We start from the raw sequence: 10,442 nt of genomic DNA, 5'->3' as shown, positions 1-10,442 counted from the left end.
TGGTTTTCACTTTTTTTGATTATTATTCTTTTTTATAACAGTTTTATCAAGATATAATTCATATACCATACAATTCACACATTTAAGGTGTAGAATTCAATGTTTTTTTAAAATATATTTACAGAGTTGATGTAACCATCACCACGATCAATTCTAGAACATTCTCGTCGACCAAAAAAGAAACCACAACCACCCACCTCCCCTCCCCATGCACTCCTAACCCCAGGCAATGACCGATTCTGGACACTTCATATAAATGGGCCAGACAGTATGTGGTCTTTTGTGACTGGTGTCTTTCACTTCACATAATTTTTTCAAAGTCCATCCATGTTGTAGCATGTAACCTCCTTTGGATGGCTGACCCCACTGTATGCACAGACCACATGTTGTGTATTCATTCATTGGTTGATGGACATTTGGGTGGTTTCTGCTTTATGACTCTTATGAATAATGCTGTTATGAACATTCACATGCAAATGTTTTGTGAGCATATAGGTTGTCATTTCTCTTGGGTATATACCTTGGAGTAGAACAGCTGGGTCAGGGGCACCTGGGTGGCTCAGTCAGTTAAACCTCCGACTTTGGCTCAGGTCATGATCTCATGGTCCATGAGTTCAGGCCCCTCATCAGGCTCTGTGCTGCCAGCTCTGAGCCTGGAGCTGCGTCAGATTCTGTGTCTCCCTCTCTCTCTGTCCCTCCCCTACCCATGCTCTGTCTCTCTCAAAAATAAATAAATGTAAAGAAAAAAATTTTTTTTAAAGAATAGCTGGGTCATGGTACAAATCTGTGTTGTAATCTTTGGAGGAAGTACCAGGCTGTTTTCGAAAAGACATTCCATATTCCTACAAGTAGTTCCTACAAGCAATGTACGAAAGTCTCAATTTCTCCATATCATCAGGAACATTTACTATTCTCTCTCCTTTTGATTGTAACCATCCCAGTGGGTATGAAGCGGTATCTCACTGTGGTTTTGATTCGCATTTTCCTGACGGCTAATGGTGGCGAGCACCTTTTCATATGCTTATTCGCCATCTGTGTATCTTCTCTGGAGAAATGTCTATTCAGATCCTTTGATTTTCCTAGAACGTATATTTGGCAAGTATTCTTTTTCCCCCCATAATTTACAGATGAAACTGAGGTTCAGGGAGATGATGGTACATCCATGAAGTCATATATGTGGTACACAGAGCTAGCCTTGGGGCCTTCGATTATTAACATTAATCTGCTCAGATAGATATTCCCATAATGGACTTTCACTAACCAACTCTCCAAACTGACTGACACCTTTCTCCTGGAGAGCATCGCCCCACCCCCCACCCCGCCCGCTGCTGTCCAGTCTGGTGGGGTCTCCACCACATAAAACATACGCCCACCAGGAGTCAGTTGTGTTTGCTCCCAAATCTGTTGGTGCGGGTTCTACATCTTACCGCAGTTATCTAATTCAAATATAATAAAACTGATGAAGTGAGTGCAAACCGAAAGACGCGTGTTGCTTCCAGGATAAATACATGAAAAATCAGATAAAAGCAAGTTGCTAAAGAAAACAATGGTCAAATAGAGTACAAACGAGACCAACAAATATGTGCGGGAAGTAGTCATAAAAATCTAGGGAGATTTTGCACTGAGAGCTTAAAAAAAACTCTTTAAGTTCTTACTTTAAAAACACAAAAAGAGGACCCTGTAACCAATGTATTATTGGTAGAATCTGTGATACCAAGGAACTCCAGTTAGTAAGCCAACTTTCTAATACTGAAAGATTATCAAAGTATATATTTTAGTAAAATACAAAACATGGTACGTCTATTGCTGCCGTAGGTCTTAATGGACTTTTTTGATCAGCAAACTCTACTATAAACAGCCCAAAAATAACTGACAAGAGTATCTATTATACTATAGTTTCCAGATTCCTCTCCACAAACCATGAGGTCCCCAAATCCATGGGTCCAGGGTGGTGGAAAGAGTGCTGGCCAAGAATTTGCTTTTCCAGAACTTAAAGCAAAATGTAACAGACAGCATCGCCGCTCTTTGCCACTGTCGCCACTATGTCCCAGGACTCTGGGGTAGAAAGGCCTCTACGCCAGGTGTGCCGGGCATCGAGGGAGGCAGTTAAACTGCTCTGCCGGGTAAGGTACCACAAAATGTTCACTCCCCACCCCCCCCATGAGTGGTTCCCACACCCAGAGCACAGGGAGAGGAGGAGCGACACGGCAGTGGAAGTGGCCCCTGGAGACAGTGGTGCCTAACCCTGAACTTGGACGTTGATTCCCAGCCTGTGCAACGCTGTAGTCTTGGCTTCTCTCCAATTTTTCCATAAAAGCGCTACACACTATAACCCCATGTGAGCAGTGTTGAGGGGAGTAAGCGAAGAGGAGGGGTGATTATCTCTGGGGCAAAGAATTCAACCCGAGGAAGAAGTGAAAGTAGGAGAGGACGGGAGAATGCAGACCTCCAGAGAATCCTTGGAAATCATAGGTAGGGCGCAGGATGGCTCAGAGTAACATGGGATTGGACTTGAATCCGTTTATTAACCAAAGGAAAAAAAGGGAACCGTAATCGCAGAAGACACAGCGCTTGTTTATGGAAATTATGAACTACAGACTCTCCCTGTTTGACAAAATGCAGATCAGGACAAAGCCGACAAAGCCACTGTTACTGTGTCTACCTTTGAATGAAAGCAAAGTGTCCAAACATCATTCTACAAAGCCCTAGCTGGCTGAAGTGGTGATTTGTAAAACCTCGGCGGGAAGAAGAGCTTAGAAGCCCACAGACACTGCACTTAGAAAGAACACCCTCTTCTAGGAACTTACTATTTGTACTTCACAGCTTTGAAAAGCAAGTTTATAGTTGTTACTCAGTATAAATCTGTGATAAGTTAATGTTGAAATTCCACTGAGGAAAAAACACAAAATGCCTGTGTATTGGGGTTCCTTTGATCGACTTTGATTTTCCATAACTTTGAGTGTTTTCTCCCTTCCTTCCTCCCTTCGTTTCTTCTCTGCTACATTTCAGAAAGGTTGTAAGTATATTTACAGAGACAGGGAGAAGGGAAAATTGGACACTTATAGACAGGTTTATAAGATGGAAAAAAAAACAGTTTTCTAGGAGTAATACAGCTGTTCTGCTTCTAAAACCAGTTGGGCAAGTCGCTGAGGATTCTTATAAATAGACGCTGTGATATAAAGAAACACAGCTTGACAACATTCTGTAGGACGGATGACAATGCGTGTCATTTGTGCCGTCCCCATCCCCGTCTCTCAGCACAGGCTGATGACATCGGCCGGAACACAGCTGGGCAAGACCAGGTCTGCGGAGGGTGGGCGGGGCAGGAACAAACTGCAGCAGTATCCCCATCTCGTTCCTCTGCTGAGGTCTGCTGACCTGACGTGATCCAGCGTTGGACTCTGGAACATCTAGAACAATACCCTGCACAGTGTTTGAGTCGAGCTACTGACAGAAATCGGGCAGCAGTGAACACGTTGCAAAATGAACACTGTGAGCTCAAGAGCCTAATTTTAAAAGTGGGTGGTGACCAAGTCCAGGAAGGGTTTTGCTGTTTTCAACGCTCGTTCATGCAATGGTCGAAGAGGTCGAAAGGCAGGGCCAGGGCTGGGGGGGCTGGGCAGTGACCCTCTGCCCGCCGGCATGGAAGTATTTTAATAATTAACATGAGCTGGAGGTCAACCCTCCAACAGATACAGCCAAGTTCTACAAAGCTGAAGAAGGTTTATTTAAGACTTTCTAAACTTGAGCTTTAGGGACTCGGCCTCCAGTTTCACGGGGAGTCCAGGTGCGTTGTTTACAGGGCAGACAATAAACAAGGCTACTTTTCACCAACCCTTCCCTCTAAAACTCCCACAGGATGCCATCTGTCATAGTTGTTTATGACAAAGATGTGACGAGCCCCAGACAGTTGATGGACATCTGTCCTGCCATGTGGCCTCTGTATGTCAGGAGACGCAACGCACGGTACCATCAGTTTCTAGCACGCCCTCCTAAAACCCACGGCGGGCGGTCCAGCTTCTCCTGGGTCACGGTCGGCATAGAGGGCGTAATCCGTGCCGCAGACACCACCACACGGGCCGCTGGGAAAGCGCAGGCCAGCCTCCCTGGGCCCTGCGGTCCCCATACGGGCAGCAGCCCTCTTCAGGCTAGGTCCCGCTTCATTTAACAGGAAACCCAACATAGCAGAGGCTTAAACACGTGGGGCTCCTTGGTCACGTAGCAAGACCAGAGCCAGGCAGACCGTGGCCCCAGTCTCCCTCTGTCACTCTGAGCCACCGCAGCTGCAGCAAACCGCAGGGTGAGGGCCCCCCAAAGGGGCGGGTGCACGTCCAACATCGAGTGTGCATTCTAGGCAGCAGGAAGGAAGGAGAGAGAAGGGCAAACTGGGCACTTCTCTGAACTAGTCAGCCTCCTTTAAGTGAATTCGTAGAGAGCCCACTCAACATGTGTGCCTATACTGCATGGGCCACATCCAGCAAGGCCAACTGGAGTATATTCTTTCAGTGGGGCACACTGCAGCCCAGAATGAAGACGGAGCTCTGTTTTGCTGAGAAGGAAGGGGAGAACAGTGTAGGCAGGAACCCACAATCCCTGCCACAGACCCCAGCGCCCAGAAGAGCGAAACAGCACAGAATGGCAACTGCTGATGTTATGTGCTGGACGAACCCACCAGGAGAGGAGCCAAAGCTTCTGTACCAGCAGACGCTCTCTCAAGCCACAGGTTCAGCTTAACTTTTTAATACAAAACACAAGTTCTTTCCTTCATGACCCCACCCTTTGACTTGGCACTAACCCTTCCCAAAATGTCCCCTAAGGTGGAATAATCCACATCACATTTGGCTCCACCTCTTTTTAATATTTTCTTAATCCACTGGTTGTTTTTTTTAAATCATAATTCCATTAACATCGTCCCACTGCCTGGGCCACCAGAGGTAAAGTATCTACAGATCAGCCTTGACTTTATTTTTATTTTTATTTTTTTAAGAGAAGCTGTAAATGTAGATTTTTTTTCTTAAGTGAAGAGAGAAATCTCAATTGTCGGGGCACCTGAATGGCTCAGTGGATGAGTATCTCTCCTGGTTAAAGATCTCTCATGGTTGTAAGATCGAGCCTTGCGTCGGGCTCTGTACTGACAGCGTGGAGCCTGCTTGGGATTCTCTCTCCCTCTCTCTCTCTCTCGGCCCCTCCCTTGCTCATGCTCTCTCCCTCTCAAAATAAATAAGTAAACATTTTAAAAAGAAATAATAGGCATTGTGATAAATTCAAGAACTGTCCCAAATTTTTTAAAGATAAGCTAGAAATTCATATATTTTCCTTAAGAGAATAAATCTAAATTTTATAAAATTTTAGTGATTATACTAATTCACGTTCTAAAAAATAACCAGTGGGCCTGTTATTTACAACCTTTGACCTCCAGCACATACTGAATTACTCCCTAAATGATTCAAATATATGCATCTTGCCACAGCACCTAGCAGGGTGCTAAGCACATTGGAAGCATTCAGTAGGCTGACTGATGCTATCACCTAGCCGATGGACTTGACTCTTGACGGAGGGCGCAGTCTCAGGACTCTTTCAGAACTTGGATAGGGTTACAGAGCTGAGAGATATTAGCTTGGTTATGCTGAAGAGGAGATCCAATCACTTTTTTATTTCCAGTGAATAAGAACACTGTGGTTTTATATCTACTTTGTTATCATGAAAACCCTGGCATTATGAAAAATTAGCACTAGTGCGTACTTTATACAAGCTTTAGTGACTTCTACATTCATAAGTGATTTTAGACCATTTATCAGCAACCACTGAAACTATACTTCCATGGTCCATGTTTTGCATGTTTTCAATTAGCCAGATTTGCTTATTCTTTCCCTAGAAAAATACTAATAAACATACTATGCCTCAAACTGTATGCTTAACCTCCATTAAGGAGTAAAAATATAGGATAAAGAACATGGAATTTGGAGGCAGACAGACCTGGGTTCAAATCCTGACTATGCCATTTACTGGCTACAGATTCCTGAGGAAAGAATAACCTTCTTCTTCTTCTTCTTTTATTTATTTATTTTTTTGGTGTGTGTGTGGAAGTAATCTACTTCTTGAGACTCATTTGCCTCACCTGTAAAATAGGATAATAAAACTCACCTCACAAAATTATTAAGAAGAGTAAAAAAATAATGTAAAGTTCTTAGCACATCTCCTGGCCCACAATGGGATATACAAAATATTACTAGCAATTTTGTTCATTTAGTGCATGCCTCAGTTCAGAATGTGTTTTCTCTCTCTTTTTAAAGTTTTATTTAATCTTTTAAATGTTTTATTTTTATTTTTGAGAGAGACAGAGCATGAGCTGGGGAGAGACAGAGAGAAAAGACACAGACTCTGAAGCAGCCTCCAGGCTCTGAGCTGTCAGCAGAGCCCACTGCCAGGCTTGAACTCATAGACCGCGAGATCATGACCTGAGACAAAGTTGGATGCTTAACCAACTGAGCCACCCAATCACCCTTGTTTTCTCTTTTTAGTCATAAAGTAGGTCAACTCACATCTACCAAATACTCACAGTATATCTAACTCCCTACACAGTACTTGGAAATAACCAAGAAAATTTGCAAGGTCTCAAGTATGAAAGTGGGTAGATGGGTAGACTAGTATTACAGAAATTTAGCTCACATAATTTAGAGGCTGATTCATTTCTCTGCCATAAGGCAACCCAAAGTTTCCCTGCTATAAAACAGCACTTACAGAAATACACATTTCTAAAAGTCTTCTGAAGGGCCAGTTTTTAATGCTGTAAGAAATTTGTACCATCGGTGGATAAAAAGTTTGCACACACATACGCTTACACCACTGTAGCACATCCATGTGGCAAGGTCACTGCGCCATCTGAGTGTCAGACACCTTCATCGCACACACCTTAATCTCAGGATGGATGCCAAGGGGAAACTCGTTCATTTATTCCAAATGCATGTGCTGGACTTATGTCAACCAAGACGAATCTACTGAATTTACTCTCCACCTAAAACAACCAAAACAAAGGACACAATATGAGCCACAACTGATTTTCAAGAAACTCTATGTCAAAGGCTAGCGATCCCTAAAAGATGAAAAACAAACCAGATGAGCTCCATGGCTGATCCATCTCACTGTCTCAAAAATTTTGAAGGAAACAAGCAGAGCCCAGCAGACTCCCTAAGTTAAGTAGAAAAGGGTAGAGTCCAGCAGCTCAGGTTCACAGACAGAGCCCTGGAAAGAGCTTCCGGGAAAGGGGAACTCCAAAGAGTTCTTGGGCCCTCCTCCAGTACGTAGCAGAGTACAGATCAGCACATGAACAGAAGGAAACCACGTGGAGCTTAGGAAGAAACCTCCCAAAAGGTTAGGGGAAGAGCATGCAATGCCCACACGGGGCTGGGAATAGCACCCGTATAAGTCTCCTGCTGGTGCTACTTCTCTCATTGAACACATACAAATACACAGAAAGGATTCTGTAACAGGGAATGATCGGCTTATGTAATTACGAAGGATCTTTAAGGAGCTTCTTCAGGACTGTATCTCTGCAGTCCAGTGGGGAGGTAAGGGAAAGCAGAGAAGATTCAAGCAAGCTGGAACTCTGCCAGCAGATGCTGGAAATGCACAAAGATGGACTCAAACTCATGTCCTTTCTTGTTGCCTCTGAGCTTAGTGGGAGGTGAACCTGGTGGCCCACCCAGCATGGGGTTAGGTGTATCAGGGCGGGTCCTATGAGAGGTAGGCACTGGGATGGGTTTTCATGTGCAGGATTTACTGGGGGCAACACCTGTGGGAGAAAGAGGAAGGAGCCAGAGGGGATGACCCAGTGAAGGAGAGAGGGAGGGGCGGTTCAACAAGAAGAGTCTCAGACCTCAGCCCAAGGCTAGGAAAGTTCAACCAGGCCCATGGAGAGTCCATGAGGAAAGCTGCCCATCAGTTGAGTACCCCCTCTGCAGAAGGGCCTGCACCGGGGTCCTTGCTGCATACACTCATCGGCTGGGAGAGGCGGGTGGGAAGTGTGGCCTCAGCGGGATGCAAGGCAGAATTCAGAGCACGGTGGCTGGGCCTGTTGGTGAATTACGCTTGCCGAGGCAGGGAATCTGAGTGGTGCATCACCACTCGCCCGCCACGGAGGATGGAGGAAGACCCAAGGTTCTAACCAGAGAGCACATCTTCATAACTAGCAGATATAAAAACCCAGCGGCATAAAACCCACCGCTGTCTCCATGGCAGGCAAACTGCTGGGGATGGTGTGCCCTACATCACAGTGTCCCCTTTATGAGTCCCAAGTAAAACCTCCACTGTGGCTCAGGGCCGGGCAAAGTCATTCCTCCTGCACAACTGGTATGTTTTCACCCTGTACACATACAGACTCTCTCACTGATTTCCCCTTTGTCTTAACCGTTAGGAAGCTAAGATCCAGACCTGGGGTCTACCTTAGCTTTGGGGCTTTTAGTTTTCAACTCTTCTACCTTTTTTCTATTCTTCCCCGATTCCTTTAGTCAATATTGCTCTTCCCTGCAAGTGATGTATGCTCCTTTCTGAAATAAGGCAGGATAGAATCACGTTCAACTAGGCTAGTACCTATTAGAACTAAAACGACTAGATTAAATGCTTCAGTTTATTCCTTTTATGGTAACTTTACACACGGGTCAACCCTTCGAGACTAAACCAGCCCTGTCTAGGGGAAACAGTGAGGACCCACGTGCAGTTTTAAATTTTCTAGGAGCCACATTTTAAAAAGCAAAAAGAAACAAATGAAACAAACAATTTAAATCTTTGAAAGGCCAATGTATACTTAGACCATCTGAACCAGCCACACTACAAGCGCAGGACAGCGTAAGCCTAAAAACAGAGCTACCAATGGCCAGAGAATCAGAAGAGTTTTTAAAGAGAACAATCACAATTGTATCTAACCTATGGCATTGGCCTTTGTTAAAGATTTCCGAGGTCCTGGGGTTTCTGATACAACACGAGGAAGTAGAAAGGAGTTCTCCCAGGGGGTAGCGATCATGAAATCCCTAAGATACTGTGTTATTTGTTTTGGTTTGTTGGTTTGTTGGTTTGTTTAACTTCTCTATGTATCTTTGTTTTTTATTCTTCACTAGACCACCCTGGTCTCCTTCTGAGAAACAATGTAATAAAAACGCCTGACTGTCCTTGTTTTGGGTCCAGTTCTAAAACCTCGTACCTAAGTTCAAATTTTAAAAGTATTATTCATTTACATCAAGATTAGAAGACCAAAATGGTAGTAAGATTGCTGAGAGTTAAGAACTTGACTTTTTAAGGCAAATTATTTAACCTATGAAAGCCTCCATTTCTGCATCTTTTCAATAGACTTAAATAACTAAATCACAACAAAAACCGAGGACTGATGGATGTGGGGGCAGGGGGGTGGGCACGGAGAGGGGCACTTGTGGGGATGAGCACTGGGTGTTATATAGAAACCAACTTGACAATAAACTATTTGTAAAAGAAAAAAAAACCTAAATCACAGAATGGCTACGAAGATTAATAATATTAGGTGTAAATCCAACAGGCAAATAGTAAGCCCTCAGTAAGTGGTATCTATCATTGTTAATCCCAAAAGATTACTAAATTGAGGAATTATTAGCTTGGGGTCCACAGATAAAACTGCAGGGTTGTGAGGCATCCCAAAACGTGGATGGGAAAAAAAAGATTACACCTACATTTTCACTAACCTCTAAGGAAAATTTAGTATTTCCCCATTATGAATATTGGCAACACCACGATAATATTAGAAGACCCTGCATCTTTGACCTAATAGAAGTTACAGGTGTTTTCATATAACATTTCTGATGCTATGGTTATCTCAAAATATCTCTTACCATCTTTTTGAAATCTAGTTGTTATTACACTTGGTGCTAGATCTTAATGTATTAGTAAAGAAACAATATGTTATCAATGTTTGTTTTTAATTTCTATAAGCATAGTTTGCTTTGTAATCCTTGGTGTTTTATTTTATGCACCTCGAGCATTACTCTGAGAAGGGGGTCCATGGGCTTCACGAGACTGCCGTGGCATCAAAAAAAGGTTAAGAATCCCTAAATTTTAGTCTCTTTCTTTCCTTCCAGAAAGCCAACCAAGTCTGATAATCGAGCACCCGCCTGGGTGGGCCCATTTCTGAGGTCTCAGGTTCGTAAGCTGTACACAGCTCGCTGGAAACACACTACACACCTGGTTCCTGACTGTCTGTCAATCTGTCCACTGAGCTCACCTTCAGTTTATGTCAGGGTTCTGGGTCCCAAGCTGATGTTTGAATGTCACATCCCTGGCCCCTGTGGACCCCGGGGCCCGGTGAGGCCAGGCACTGAGTGTGCGGGGCAGTCCGGGACCAGGGCCAGGGTGGTGAGTGTGCAGGGCGGTCCCGGACCAGGGCCGGGGTGGTGAGTGTGAGGGAGGTGAGTGTGCGGGGC

General features: G+C 44.3%; 1 long non-coding RNA gene across 1 annotated transcript in view; it reads right to left on the bottom strand.

Moving 5' to 3' along the window:
- Nucleotides 1–6,764: 6,764 nt before the first annotated feature.
- LOC120235080 overlaps nucleotides 6,765–10,442 on the bottom strand; it is a 5,589-nt gene continuing 1,911 nt past the window's right edge. Inside the window, exon 2 of the long non-coding RNA XR_005529294.1 lies at nucleotides 6,765–7,015. This is a non-coding gene — a long non-coding RNA (uncharacterized LOC120235080). The remainder of the gene's footprint in view (nucleotides 7,016–10,442) is intronic.

This window comes from Hyaena hyaena, unplaced genomic scaffold (genome assembly GCF_003009895.1).
Source record: "Hyaena hyaena isolate Hyena2069 unplaced genomic scaffold, ASM300989v1 scaffold_121, whole genome shotgun sequence".
Taxonomy (NCBI): domain Eukaryota; kingdom Metazoa; phylum Chordata; class Mammalia; order Carnivora; family Hyaenidae; genus Hyaena; species Hyaena hyaena.
This window is presented reverse-complemented; position numbering and strand designations above follow the sequence as displayed.